Genomic DNA, 16,334 nt, shown 5'->3' with positions numbered 1-16,334 from the left:
TTTAAGTAACTGGCCATGCAGCTCTATAGTGTAGTGGTTAAGAGTCTTCACTGTAATTTAGAAAGTTTCGAGTGAGAATCCCGCCAGAAACTAAACTAAATAGAGGCTAAATTTGATTTAAATACACTGGGTGTCCACAAGCACTGACTCCATACAGGTTCTTCTCAAAAAATTTGCATATTGTGATAAAGTTCACTATTTTCTGTAATGTACTGATAAACATTAGACTTTCATATATTTTAGATTCATTACACACAACTGAAGTAGTTCAAGCCTTTTCTTTTTTTAATATTGATGATTTTGGCATACAGCTCATGAAAACCCAAAATTCCTATCTCCAAAAATTAGCATATTTCATCCGACCAATAAAAGAAAAGTGTTTTTAATACAAAAAAAGTCAACCTTCAAATAATTAAGTTCAGTTATGCACTCAATACTTGGTGGGGAATACTTTTGCTAAAATGACTGCTTCAATGCGGCGTGACATGGAGGCAATCAGCCTGTGGCACTGCTGAGGTGTTATGGAGGCCCAGGATGCTTTGATAGCGGCCTTAAGCTCATCCAGAGTGTTGGGTCTTGCGTCTCTCAACTTTCTCTTCCCAATATCCCACAGATTTTCTATGGGGTTCAGGTCAGGAGAGTTGGCTGGCCAATTGAGCACAGTAATACCATGGTCAGTAAACCATTTACCAGTGGTTTTGGCACTGTGAGCAGGTGCCAGGTCGTGCTGAAAAATGAAATCTTCATCTCCATAAAGCTTTTCAGCAGATGGAAGCATGAAGTGTTCCAAAATCTCCTGATAGCTAGCTGCATTGACCCTGCCCTTGATAAAACACAGTGGACCAACACCAGCAGCTGACATGGCACCCCAGACCATCACTGACTGTGGGTACTTGACACTGGACTTCAGGCATTTTGGCATTTCCCTCTCCCCAGTCTTCCTCCAGACTCTGGCACCTTGATTTCCGAATGACATGCAAAATTTGCTTTCATCCGAAAAAAGTACTTTGGACCACTGAGCAACAGTCCAGTGCTGCTTCTCTGTAGCCCAGGTCAGGCGCTTCTGCCGCTGTTTCTGGTTCAAAAGTGGCTTGACCTGGGGAATGCGGCACCTGTAGCCCATTTACTGCACACGCCTGTACACGGTGGCTCTGGATGTTTCTACTCCAGACTCAGTCCACTGCTTCTACTCCAGACCCAGTCCCCCAAGGTCTGGAATCGGTCCTTCTCCACAATATTCCTCAGGGTCCGGTCACCTCTTCTCGTTGTGCAGCGTTTTCTGCCACACTTTTTCCTTCCCACAGACTTCCCACTGAGGTGCCTTGATACAGCACTCTGGGAACAGCCTATTCGTTCAGAAATTTCTTTCTGTGTCTTACCCTCTTGCTTGAGGGTGTCAATGATGGCCTTCTGGACAGCAGTCAGGTCGGCAGTCTTACCCATGATTGCGGTTTTGAGTAATGAACCAGGCTGGGAGTTTTTAAAAGCCTCAGGAATCTTTTGCAGGTGTTTAGAGTTAATTATTTGATTCAGATGATTAGGTTAATAGCTCGTTTAGAGAACCTTTTCATGATATGCAAATTTTTTGAGATAGGAATTTTGGGTTTTCATGAGCTGTATGCCAAAATCATCAATATTAAAACAAGAAAAGGCTTGAACTACTTCAGTTTTGTGTAATGAATCTAAAATATATGAAAGTCTAATGTTTATCAGTACATTACAGAAAATAATGAACTTTATCACAATATGCTAATTTTTTGAGAAGAACCTGTATATGGACATAGCTATATATGGAGTCAGAGCAAGCCAAACTAGAGTCCCAACACCCTCAACGCTTCAGAGCAGGGGGTGCCTGGTTTAATTCTCAGGTTCTCCCATTGACTTCCATTGTGCTTGTGTGCTCTGTAGAATAATGGGACAGAAATACACAGTTAGGCCTCACCAAATTCCAGCCTTGCTCTTCTCTGTACAGGAACAGAGCTCTCTGCTTCTCCGGCTCCTCCCCCACACATGGGCGGATTGTCACATGGGCGGATGACATCAGGAAGGTCCTTTAGCCCGGTAGGAAACTCCATATACCCTGTTCTGAGTCCTGGGGCCGGGGAAAGCTGGGGTAAGCTGCCCTAGAATTCAGAACAGGCTGTTTAATACAGGACAGGACACAGGACTAGGACACAGTTGCAAGAGTGAGTGGGCACAGTGGGCCCCCCCCAGGAGCAGTGGGCCCCGGCTGATACCGGCCCTGTCTATTGAGACAACTTATCTCCTAGTCTGTGTCTGATCAGCTGGGGTACGATGACTGGATTCCCCACTAATCATGAAAACAGGGACTGAATGGAGCAGCAAGTATGCATACACGCTACTGCTCCATTCAGCTCTATGAGACTTCCAGATATAGCCCAGTGCTTGTAGTCATGTATCTCTGACAGTCCGAGAGAATCGAATGGAGCAGCAGACATGCATGCGCAATTAGCAGGGGACTCAGCGTTCTGAGCCCCCCTATTTAAACACATCCCCTATCCTGTGCATAGGAGATAAATTGTCTTAATGGGACAACCAGGGCCATAGTTACAGCTCATGCTGCTGTAGGCACTTGGACTGAATGCATCCCCCTCAAGTAAAGAAGCTTTTATACTCACTAATAATCATTGTGATTAATTTGTTTCTAAGCAATGGTAATAATAATTAGGTAGTGTAAGGCAGGCTGTGCACAATGCGGCCGTATTGCATTTATTTATTTTTTCGCCACAGTGCGATTTCATTCACTAATTTTTATAAGTCCACAAAAATATGTGGACAGCACACCGATGTCATCCATGTGCTGTCTGATGGGGTATAAGTAACTCCATTTTGTCCTGTCAGCAACGTGTATTACATTTGGCCACTGCACTTAAAAAATCTCCCTTCTCCCTTCCCCCTTTTGGAATGTGAGAAACTTCCTGTGTGGTTTTGAGATACCCATACATTCCTTAGTTTGTAACAGTCCTACCATATAAGGTCATCTTGGCTCAAGTGTCTGCTGGCCTATGTGTATATACCTGATTGGTCAAATGCTGTTACTATGAGTCATCTATTATGTTAATGCAGAGCTCATGTGTGATCATACCATAGGTCAAACAAATGCTAACATATGATTGGATGTCAAGGAAGCTCAACCCCCTCTATTATAACTGTTTGCCAACTGTGAAATAAACCAGAATGGATTGGAACCAGACATGTGTTCAGTGCTCATCTGATTCATTCTCCCGGTACCGGATAGACTTAATTCAAGCTGATCACCGAAATCATGTGTCAGGGACACGTTAGGCAAGAGAGTATATTGCCCAACAGTTTGGGGGCTCGGTTCGTGATCGAGGGGGTCATCTTTGGGTCTGTTGCAAGAGACATCAATTTTTGTCTTCTTCAGACCTGGAGGCACTGACCAAAATCTCGAATCAAGTAAGTCGAACCATCTATTTATGATTTTGGTGGATTGCGGTGTCCGGGACATGCAAAAGCTCTGGGAGCTTGTTGATTGTAAGAGGCTCAGGGAGTCCATATCATTAGATAAAAGTGCACTATATGAATATATCTGTTCAGGGAACAGAAGGTTACAAGCTTGGATTAACTCTTACATATATATATAGTATAAGTATTTTAGAAGTAATAATCTTATCTGTTTGTGTGAGATACTGACCGGGTGGTAAGTGTATGGTCACATCCCACTGTTATTGTCAAATTGATGTATTTTGGGTTAACTACTGTTAATGTGTAAAATTGTTTGTGTTGTGGAGGACCGCAAGACGCCCCATTTTTTCGGCTAAGAGTAATCTGTTGACCCGGAAAATTTGAACGCAAGTGGCTGTCCGAAACAACAATAGTCGATAGGGGTCCAAAGAGTATAGAGAGACATTAAGATACAAATCAGCTGATCAGTTGACAGGTCTTGTCGGCGCTATTTCAGTGCAGTACAGCCAGTCCTGACAGTGATTGTCTCACTTATTCTTTGAACTATAAATACTAACATGGGAGGACAAGGGTCTAAAACTAAATTCCCTAAACCAGAACCAGGAGAAACTTGCAAAATCTATGTAGCCCGTGTTAGTCCAACAAACTATTACCTGATCAACCCATGGGTAGATAATCTAGCGGGCTGGACTGAGGTAATGGATGCTGCAGATCCATTCCCCAGGGACGGTGATAATAGCATTTATCATATGGATATGGTCAAAGGACTATGTCTAGGTGATAAAACAGCCTGGCCGCATTTCGATGCGGATCCTTCCTGGGACATGGAGTACATGTCCAGGGGAGGAGAACAGTGGCTGGAAATAGCCCCCCACTGGTATGATGCAGGTAATAGCAAGAAGAATAAGAATCTAAAAAGTCCCAAAAATGATAGGTCTCTACATGAAATAGAACAGGAGGTAGGCACAAAGAGGAGAAGTCAGAAATCCCCTCCACCTTATAATAAATCCACCCCCACGGCACCTCTGTACCCAGTTCTGACTCAGATTGAGGAAGATGCTGTAACAGCGGTTATACCATTAAAACTAGAAGAAAAATACCGACCCCCAACGCCAACATTTGGAAACATAATAGAGCGCAGTCTAAATACTGGCACACCGCATACTAGTTATATTACACGCAGTACAAGTAGAATGAAAATATGAAACAGAATGTTATGCCCGGCTGGCAACAGGGATGAAAAGCTGCAAAAATCTGTGAAGTTGGAAGCTTACAGACTGGTTACATCAGAACTCCTGTGATGGTGAAAGGGGGGCTATGGTGAGTGAGAAAGCAGAGCAGTGTCAGGAAGTTATTTGATGGCAAAAAAAAAAAAAAGTGCCCCAGTGTCTGCAATCAGAAAGGGCTTGTGTTAAACGTTCAGAAATGAACTGGTTAAGTTTTGTTGCCCTAATGATATGTGTGTGTTTAAATAGGGACGATTCATGGCCCTAGAATTAGAGATTACAGCACTAAAAGATGGACAGTTAATGCATAAGTGTATTGATAATTGAACAGAGAAGTTGTTGAAGGATAATAATAGGCTGGTGCATACTGAGTTATGGTTTAAAGTGTCCAATCCTATCAATCTAAGGTTGCACCCATTCTAAGTCCTTATTCAGATATGAGTAAAAGTTTGAGGAACATTTGGGACAGTTGAACGTCCTGTGATTGATTGCTTTACTTCCCCTGTTTGAACATTCCTGAAATAAGAGACGCAAGGCAAAGGAAATGGGGGAAGGGTAATTATATAGAATAAGTGGCGATGTGTGTAACACTAAACTAAAACTACATGGCATATAAGATGATTTGAATTTTAACAAAATGACTGTATGATTATAACATGTATATTGTTTTACAGCGACAGACCATCAGCTATTCTGGGTGTGGTGTGGCTATCTGTTTCCAGGAAAGCTGTGTTTGTCTGTGCTGCAAATTTTGGAATGTAACAAAGAGATTGTGTGATTGGGTGAAAGATACATGATTCAGTGGAATGTGAATGGGTGTGGCTCTGAGTTGTATGTTTGTAGCAGAGCTGTGTGTGCAATTCATATTTTATGTGTAAGGGCGTGGTTATGAGTTGTTAATGAAAATGAGTACATGAAAAATGTATATGAATGCGTATGGAGTACGATATTTGTTTTTAAATATGCGCATTGAGAATTTTATTTTATTTTTCTTGGAAGTTTTTGGTTTTTATTGGTACCAACAGCATTGATCAAGCTGTACATTTTTATTTATTGAAGTCAATGAAAAGTTTTTATGGGCCCTTTTTGTGTTCATGTCTGTATTGTCAGATCTGTTCGTTTCAATGTTTGCAGTTACATGTTACATGTTAAGTGTTGTGCTTAACATCAGAGCTCTGTTCGTATGGACAGCTAGGATACTAATGGCAGACAGAAGAAGGACCACAGCGTCCTACTAAAAGGGGTGGACTTAGATGACTCAGAGTGGGAGGAAGGAAGTGTGAGCCTTCTATGTGAATTAAAGGGGTTTTGAAGAAAAAAAAAAAATTCAAAACTGACTCACTACTACTCGAGACCATGGACAGGGAATACATCACAGATCATGTATTTAGCATTATACTAGATTGCCCAGTCAGCCTACTAGGGAGAGATTTGTTCATTAAGCTTGACTTGCAGGTATCAGCAAAGAATCAGGACATAAAAGTACACCCAGGTCTCATTCCAGTCTCTACACCAGTGCTACTGATTCTTGCAAACATACAGGACCACCCAGAACTTAATAACATTAACCCTGCATTATGGTCTTCAAATGAATATGACACAGGATTCATAGATTGCACACATTACAAAGCTACTGTGAAACCAGGTGTCATCTCAGTGTTCCAGAAACAATACCCGCTGTCAAAAGAGAAACTTGACGGACTTAGGCCAATGATAGAAGACTATAACTTCACCTGTGATGAGGAACTATTGCCTCCCTGCATACAAGCAAAAATTCAGAATAAGACTAAACCAAATATTTGTGATAGAGATTTAGGTAGTTGTAAAAAGATAGTATCAGGAAAAAATATGCAATGTAATATTACAAAAACAGTACCATCCCTAGACAAACATGTACCTCTACCAGCAGGATGGGTATTGGCCTGTGGAAATACTAGTTACACATACATACCAGCCAATATTACAGAGGGACCCTGTACAATAGCTAGGTTGACATTAGCAATGATACCACTATTCCCAGCAATACAGACGCGACACACGAGAGACACTTCCCTACAGTTACCAGAAAATTGTGATTATAATGTGAATCTCCTCTCTAGATCAGAATATATGAGTTTAGGGATGTCTTTGATAGGAGTACCAGGTTTGGCCATATATAACCACAGGACAATATCAAAACTTGCCTGTTTTATGGTAAAACAGATAAATATCACTAGTGCAATTCTGCAAGATATGCTGCTGGATATACAATCGTATAAAAAGGCTATCTTGCAGAATAGGGCAACTATTGACTATTTATTGCTCCAACATGGTATAGGACGCTCAGCGTTCGCAGGGATGTGTTGTTTCAATTTATCAGATCACTCCCGTGGAAAAAAAGATAAAATAGGCCAATTAGAGGAGATGAGAAAACATATAAAACAAGATGTTGACCAAGGTTGGTGGGACTGGCTTTTTGGCTGAATACCTGACTTTGGTCAAATAAGATATGTTTTAGGAGTGGTACTCGCCGTGGTCGCTGCAATAGTGTGTCTCTGCTGTTGTCTGCAGTGTGTGCCCTCACTTATAGCCATATGTCAAAAGGTGGCCGAAAGAGGGGTACACTCGACATTCCTCTATACTCCGGTAGAGGTAGAAGAGGCAAACACAACCCCAACAAAGCCTGAGGATTATACTCCTGAAGGGTATATGGAATACCTAAAGGCTTGCAAGCAAACAAAGGAAGAGCAGAGAAAGAACCATATAGTATAAGGTATATATATAAGGTTCTTAGAGGGGATTGATGGGGTATAAGTAACTCCATTTTGTCCTGTCAGCAACGTGTATTACATTTGGTCAGTGCACTTACAAAATCTCCCTTCTCCCTTCCCCCTTTTGAAATGTGAGAAACTTCCTGTGTGGTTTCGAGATACCCATACATTCCTTAGTTTGTAACAGTCCTACCATATAAGGTCATCTTGGCTCAAGTGTCTGCTGGCCTATGTGTATATAACTGATTGGTCAAATGCTGTTACTATGAGTCATCTATTATGTTAATGCCGAGCTCATGTGTGATCATACCATAGGTCAAACAAATGCTAACATATGATTGGATGTCAAGGAAGCTCAACCCCCTCTATTATAACTGTTTGCCAACTGTGAAATAAACCAGAATGGATTGGAACCAGACATGTGTTCAGTGCTCATCTGATTCATTCTCCCGGTACCGGATAGACTTAATTCAAGCTGATCACCGAAATCATGTGTCAGGGACACGTTAGGCAAGAGAGTATATTGCCCAACACTGTCCCGCAAATTATAGAGCATGTTGTATTCTTGTCTGTCTTGCAGACAAGAATAGGCATTTTTTCAATGGGGCTCATGAAGAATGTGGGGTGCACAAGGACCACGTCTGTATTTTGCGGATTGCAAAATGGATGCGGTCGTCTGGATGTCCCCTAAAGTGGTGTTCTGTGATTCTGATGTTCTCATGATCTATCCTCAAGATACAGTGCTGCCCATAATTATTCATACCCCTGGAAAATTTTGACTTAAAGTTACTTTTATTCAACCAGCAAGTAATTTTTTGACGGGAAATGACATATGTGTCTCCCAAAAGATAATAAGATAATGTACAAGAGGCATTATTGAGGGGAAAAAAAAACATTTCTCAGCTTTTATTTACATTTGTGCAAAAAATACAAGATGTTCCACACTGTGGAAAATCTCGGAGGATGTGGTCGGAAGCCAAAGTGACACCTGTGCTGGCCAGGAGGATAGTTAGAGAGGTGAAAAAGAATCCAAGGATCACCACCAAGGCCATCCTGGTGAATCTGGGCTCTGCTGGTGGCAATGTCTCAAGGCAGACAATCCAACGGACAATCCAACACTGCTGGGTTCCACTTCTCCGGATAAGGCACACAAAAGCTTGCTTGGCCTTTGCAAAAGAATATCTGGACAAAGAAGACTTCTGGTCCTCTGTGTTATGGTCAGATGAAACAAAAATAAAATTTTTTGGTTACAATGATGTTTCCTTCATTTGGCGTAAAAAAGAAGAAGCCTTGTTTACAACCCAAAGAACACCATCCCCACTGTCAAACAAGGTCGTGGGAACCTAATGCTTTGGGGGTGTTTTTCAGCCAATGGACCAGGGAACCTAATCATAGTAAACGGCACCATGAAAAAAGAGCAATACATGAGGATTCTCAACGACAACATCAGGCAGTCTGCAGAGAAACTTGGCCTTGGGCACCAGTGGACATTTGACCCAAAACACACAGCAAAAGTGGTGAAGAAATGGTTAGCAGACAATAACATTAACATTTTGGAGTGGCCCAGCCAGAATCCAGACTTGAATCCAATTGAGATTCTGTGGAGGGAGCTAAAGATCAGGGTGATGGCAAGAAGACCCTCCAACCTGAAAGATTTGGAGCTCATTGCTAAAGATGAATGGGCAAAAATACCTGTGGAGACATGCAAAAAGCTGGTCTGCAATTATAGGAAGCGTTTGATTGCTGTAATAACCAATAAAGGCTTTCTATTGATTATTGAGAAGGGTATGAATAATTTTGGACTGGACCCTTTTTGCTCAAATGTAAATAAAAGCTGAGAAATGTTTTTTTCCCACAATAATGCCTTTTGTACATCGTCTTATTATCTTTTGGGAGACACCTATGTCATTTTCCATCAAAAAATTACTTGCTGGTTGAATAAAAGTAACTTTAAGTCAAAATTTGCCAGGGGTATGAATAATTATGGGCAGCACTGTAGGTAATTATCCGATTGGTGGGGGTCTGACACTCCAGACCCATGACAATCAACTGTCTGAGGAGGTTGCAGCACTCCAGTGAGCACTGCGGCCTCCTCACAACTTATCAAGAATGAGCCTGAGCTACACTGTGGTCACATCACTGATGAATATGATGTACCTAGCCTAGGAGAAGGGTGCAGCACTTTGGCTCCTTCAAACAGCCAGGTGTCAGACTCCCGCAGATCTGATGTTGATGAACTTTCCTGAGGATAACTCATCAATATAAAAATCTTAGAGAACCCCTTTAACAAGTAAGGCACTTCTACCTTTGATATTTTGCAATAAATCCAAACAATTAATATAATATGAATGAAATTATTTTCATTATATGTCATATCATTAGAAAAAAATTCTGGTAATCTGCAAATAATCTGGGTAATCTCATGTGTAGTTATACCATGCAGTTTGCAGATGAGAATATACACTGCAGACCTCTTTGTGCACATGGCAAATTAGTCCTCCCCCAGGGAGACGTACCACAGGAGTCAGATCTCTTCAGGTCTCTTTGTCTGACTTCGGAGGGAGGTGTGGCTGCTGCAGTGTTTGGGCTTCAAGTCTATACTAGCCAGAGGCCAGGGAAAGGAGGTGGCGGCTGCTCTCATAGATGGGCAGAAGAGAGGACTGCAACTCCAAGCACATCCATGTCATTATTATGGGATATCGGATTAGATTTCAGTGAGGGGACATAAGAGGAGAGGACTACAACTCCTAGTATGTCCCGGCAGTTATTATGGGATATCAGACAATATTTCAGGGAGAGGGTATAAGAAGAGAAGACTACAAATCCCAGAATTTTCAAGCTATTATTATGGGATAACAGAGGATATTTCAGTGAGGTGGTTTAAGAGCAGAGGACTATTACTCCAAACATTTCTCATGCTCATCAGTTCTCTACTGCTGAGCCCTGGTCATTCCTGCACGTATCATATGACAGTGACATCAACACAGGTCCTTCACTACCACTTCTCTCCACAGCCCCCTGACCCTACCTGCTCTTGACCAGGTTACCAGTGTCAGGGGGAAGGGGGGGGGGGGGGGGGGGGCGCTGAGCCCTTCCTGCTCAACTCCGCTCTAAGCAAATGCCCTCAGGTGTCTAATTGTAAATATGGCCCTGGGGGCAACTCCTTTAAAGAGGATATTGTACCACTCCTGACAACTGTAAATACCCCATCTATATCTATCTATTTATAGAGAACCTGAGCCACATCCGAAACTTGATCTCCACCCAGTGACCATTTTTAGATGTTAGTTGTTCTCTTAATTTTAAAATGTATAAAACACAGGTATATGTGTACTTTTTACCCAAATGCTTATACCCGAAAACTGGCATACAATTCCAAAACATTCTAGCATGTAATGCCCACACTTACTCCCAATCAATGTTTGAATAATAGTAACAGACAAAGCATAAATGATAGTATAGTATCAAAATACTACTATTAAATAATGCTTACTGTACATAGTGCTGTCATATATTTCCCAGACAATAGAACCATTCAGCGTCCAAATAATGCTGCCATATGATGCATAAATAGTGAAGGGGTTAATAGTCAATTTTCCATTAGTTTAGGGCAAGGCATTCAGCAGCTGTCTATCTTAACAGTATTTGAATATAAATATAGTAGCATTAAAGTTTAATCTTTAGAATTGCTTGATAAGGCATTTTTAATTACTTGCCCACATAAAAGTGCTTTGGAGTCACATGTTTTATGGCAGAAAACAGAGAGAAAGCTAGTTGTCAGTCTTCCTTGTTATGTCCTATGAAAACAAATCATTCATGTAAGATAAGTGCTGCAATATATTTTCATTTATGTGCTGTCAGTGTCTGAAGATGGATAGCTTGCACTGCATTACAGCATAACATTTTAAGGAGATTATTTCTACCATGGTTCCAAGGGAACTGCCTTTATTGTTGTGTAATTTTCACTTTATAACTATTGCAGGGTCCATGCTGCTGAATCATTTAAGGTTCAGCCAAATATTTCATGGAGAGAGCTAGTGACCAGTCAATTAGAAGAAGTATTTGGATTTGCTTGTGCCCATTAACCCAGCACGCTTCCTGGAGTCCCCAGCTGCTGGAATTTCTTGGACTGTGTGACATGATCCCTCATGATTGATTAGTGAAAGAAATCTGCAGAACGGCAACAGAAAATTCAAATTTATGTTACCAGAAGGGCCATCGGAAAGGAGGGCAGTTAATTACATTGACTGATTCTAAACATGTTCAAGGAGTCTCAAAGGGTCTATAATTGAGAGCATTTAACGCTCATAGCAAGAGGAAAGTCACCACGGTTTTAATATAGCAGACCAGTAGTGTATTATATAAGAATTAAAAAATCTCAGTTATGACATTAGCTAAGTGCACCATTTTGCAAAGCTTACAGATCTTATTAGTATTTCATCCCAAGGCAAGTTTGCTGCAATTAATTTTTTACCAACAAAATGATGAGTTCTCATGTGAATTTGTTTAACTTCCATGAAGGTGTGCTTTCCTCTTCATTTCAAATGTAATAAAAATTGCAACAAATATCAAATAACCAGTCCTGGACACTGATTCATTTCCACCTGTTTTTTAGGTTTACATTTTAAAGCTAAAGCATCAGGGATAGTCTTCAATTCACATGTAATTAACAATGAAATTGACCTATCTTTACCTATGGGAAATAATTTTGTTCAGGCGTTTGTAATGAGTCCACATATTGGATTATTTCAGTGTTGCTACTGGTGTCCAAAGTCTCTGACAGTGTTTCGATCACCATTTCCAACATTTGAAATTCTATAAATGACTATAGCAGCCTGCAGTGCCATACTACTACAACAAATAAATCAGAACCCTGACAGTCATTGTTGACTTTTTTACAAAATCATAGCTGGCATGAAGAGAAGCCGTGACACTGATAGCCTAAGCATTGTAAATGCATTCCGATTTCATTCAGTGAAAGAACAGGCCACTGATCCTTCAACAAAGCAGGCACAGGCAATACAAGGGCCAAACTTCTCACCAGGTATGCATATTGGACCTATCTACTAGTGTTGAGCGAGCATGTTCGGCCTAATACCAGTTCGGCTTGTGCATCGCTATGCTTGGCACATGGCGGTACTCGGCCGAGTACCGCATGTCCTCGAGCGCAATGCTCGAGTCTCCTCCGCGCACGTTTCGCGGCTGATAAGCAGCCAATAAACGTGCAGGTAAGTACTGCCATGACTCTAATGCCAGTAGCCATGTTGGCTACTGGCATTACAGTGATTGGCTGGCCGGAACACATCATCGGGTGCTATATAGCACCCGATAACGCGTGTTCGGCTCATTCTAAGTCAGGGAGACCTGAGGATGATAGGAGAGATCTTTGTACTGACCCCTGATATATTTATACATAGTAATTAAATCTCCCCTCAGTCGTCTTTTTTCTAAAGTGAATAACCATAATTTTGATAATGTTTCAGGGTTCTGTAATTCTCTCATTCCCGTAATTACTTTTGTTGCCCTCCTCTGAACGCTCTCCAGCTCTGTTATGTCTGCCTTGTTCACAGGAGCCCAGAACTGTATACAGTACTTTATGTGTTGTCTGACCAGTGATTTATAAAGTGGTAGGATTATGTTCTCAACACGGACATCTATGCCCCTTTTCATGTAACCCATTATCTTATCGGCCTTGGCAGCAGCTGCCTGACACTGGTTTCTACAGCTTAGTTTGCTGTTCACTAAAATTCCTAGGTCCTTTTCCATGTTAGTGTTACCCAGTTTTTAACCATTTAATATTTACGGGTGACTTGCATTATTCCTTCCCATGTGCATAACTTTACATTTATCAGTGTTAAACCTCATCTGCCACTTCTCTGCCCAAGCCTCCATCTATCCAGATCCATTTGTAGCAGTATACTGTCCTCTTCCGGGTCAATTACTTTAGACAGTTTAGTGTCATCTGCAAAAATTCTAATTTTACTGTGCAAGCCTTCTACAAGATCATTAATAAATATATTGAAAAGGATAGGGCCCAGTACTGAGCCCTGAGGTACTCCACTAGTGACAGTGACCCAATCTGAGTGTGTACCGTTAATAACCACCCTCTGTTTTCTATCACTGAGCCAGTTACTTACCCACATACAGATGTTTTCTCCCAGTCCGAGCATTCTCCTTTTATATACTAACCTTTTATACGGTACAGTGTCAAATGCTTTGGAGAAGTCCAGATATACGACATCCATTGATTCGCCGCTGTCAAGTCTAGAACTTACCTCTTCATATAAACTGATTAAATTAGTTTGACATGACCGATCCCTCATGAATCCATGCTGATATGGCATTATTTGCTAATTTTCATTGAGGTGCTTCAAGATAGCATCTCTTAGAAAACCTTCAAACAGTTTACCCACGACAGATGTTAAACTTACCGGCCTATAGTTTCCGGGCTCTGTTTTTGGATCCTTTTTGAATATTGGCACCACATTTGCTATGCGCCTATCCTAGGATACGGGGGCGTATGCCTTCTGGTCCTGGTGATTTCTCAATTTTAATCTTTTTAAGATGCCGCTGTACTTCTTCCTGGGTCAGACAGGACAATTTTAATGGGAAATTTACTTTTGCATTCTGCATTATATCTAATAGCTTATTTTCTTCAGTGAATACAGTGGAGAAAAAAATATTTAGTAGCTTTGCTTTCTTCTCATCGCTCTCTGCAACTCCCCCCTCATCACTCTGTAAAGTGCCGACACCTTCAGATTTATACTTTTTACCATTTATATAATTGAAGAACATTTTAGGGTTAGTTTTACTCTCTTTGGCAATTAATCTCTCAAGCTCTAGTTTGGCCGCTTTTATTAGTTTTTTTACATATTCAATTTTTTTCCTTATAGTTTTCCTCACTACCCCTCTGTTTTAGTGATTTATATGCTTTCTTTTTGTCATTTATTGCTTTCTTTACATTTATATTTATCCACATTGGTTTCTTCTTGTTCCTTAACCTTTTATTCCCATAAGGTATGTACCTCTCACAATTAGATTTTAGGATGCTTTTAAAAATATCCCATTTTGTGGCTGTATTTTTATTTTTGAGGACTTTGTCCCAGTAAGTTAGGCCTATGGACTCTCTTAGTTGGCTAAATTTAGCTTTTCTGAAGTTTGGTAGATTTGTTCCTCCCTGAAGAAACACTCTTTTGAATTATAATTGGAAGGTTATTACTTTATGGTTACTATTTCCCACGTGTCCCCCAACCTGAAGATCTGTTGTTCTGTCAGGTCTATTGGTTAATACTAAGTACAATATGGCCGTCCCTCTAGTCGGGTCCTGAACCAGTTGGGAAAGGAAATTGTCTTTGGGTATTGCCAAGAACCTGTTTCCTTTATGAGATGTACAGGTTTCAGTTTCCCAGTCCTCATCTGGGTAGTTCAAGTCCCCCATAATAATGACCTCATTATGATTTGCCACCTCGTCTATCTCGTTTAGTAGTAGATTTTCTGTGGACTCTGGTATATTAGGTGGTCTATAATAAACTCCTGTTAATAATTTATTATTGTTTTTGCCTCCATATATTTCTACACACAGTGACTCCACATGTTCATGTCACTCACTTATATCTTATCAGACTGTGGGCTTTAGACAGGACTTTACCTAAAGGCAGACCCCTCCCCCTCTCCGGTTTTGGCTATCCTTTCTAAACAGACTGTAGCCCTGTACATTAACCGCCAATTCATAGCTATCATCCAGCCATGTCTCAGTTATTCCCACTATGTCCTCCTCACACATCATTTATTCCAGTTCCCCAGTTTTATTAGTCAGGCTTCTGGCATTAGTTAACATACATTTAAGAGGTTTATGTATATTTTTTTACCCTACACCTTTCCTTCTAAAATGTTCTAGTCCCTCCATCCATTCCTCCCACAGTCCCATTACCTTGCCCCCAGTCTCTATCTTCCCTTCCTATAACGTAATTACCCCCCCACCAGTCCCTAGTTTAAACACTCCTCCAACCTTCTAGCCATCTTTCCCCCCTACACAGCTGCCCCTTCCCCATTGAGGTACAGCCCATCCCTATGATAGAGCCTGTAGCCGAGAGAGAATTTGACCCAGTTCTCCAGGAACACAAACCCCCCCTTCCTACACCAGTTCATGAACCACTTGTTTACCTCCCTAATCTCCCGCTGCTTTTCTTGTGTGGCTCACGGTACCGTCAGTATTACAGAAAATACTACCTTTGAGGTCCTTGCCCTAAGCTTTTGACCTAAATCCCTAAAATCTTTTTTAAGGACGCTCCACCTACCGCTAACTTTGTCATTGGTTTCGATATGGATCTTCTCCAGCCCCTTCCAGTAATCTGTCAACCGGATCCACCATGTGTCAAACTCAAGCGCCAGGAAGACAACACACCGTTTGACGATCCCGGTCTTCTCTACCACCTTCCTCAGCATGGCCTTTAGGGTCTTATTAAATCACTTCACAAGGCCATCCGCCTGAGGATGATATACTAATGTACACAGCGGAGTGACTCTTAAAATTTTGCATAGTTCCCTCATCAGCTTTGACATAAACAGGGTTCCCTAGTCTGTGAGAACAATTCCCGGGCAATATTTCTGGACGAGGGGTTCCGTAGGGGAACAGCCTTGGGGTAACAGCTGGCTGACTTGACCAATGGCCCTACCAGGTCCATTGCTATACTTTTAATGGGGACCTCAACGATTAGTAATGAGACCAGAGGGCTAAGGTAGTGGGCTACCGGGGAAGTGACCTGTCAAACTGGACAAGATTGACAGAAATCCCTAATCTCTTAGTAACACACTGGCCAATAAAATTGTTGTACGACCCTCTCAAGTGTTTTGTTTGCCCCTAGGTGACCAACTAACACATGGGAGTGGGCCATATCCATAACCATATGTA

The sequence above is a fragment of the Bufo bufo genome, chromosome 6, assembly GCF_905171765.1.
Source record: "Bufo bufo chromosome 6, aBufBuf1.1, whole genome shotgun sequence".
NCBI classification, from domain to species: Eukaryota; Metazoa; Chordata; class Amphibia; order Anura; family Bufonidae; genus Bufo; species Bufo bufo.
Note: the sequence above shows the minus strand (reverse complement) of the source record.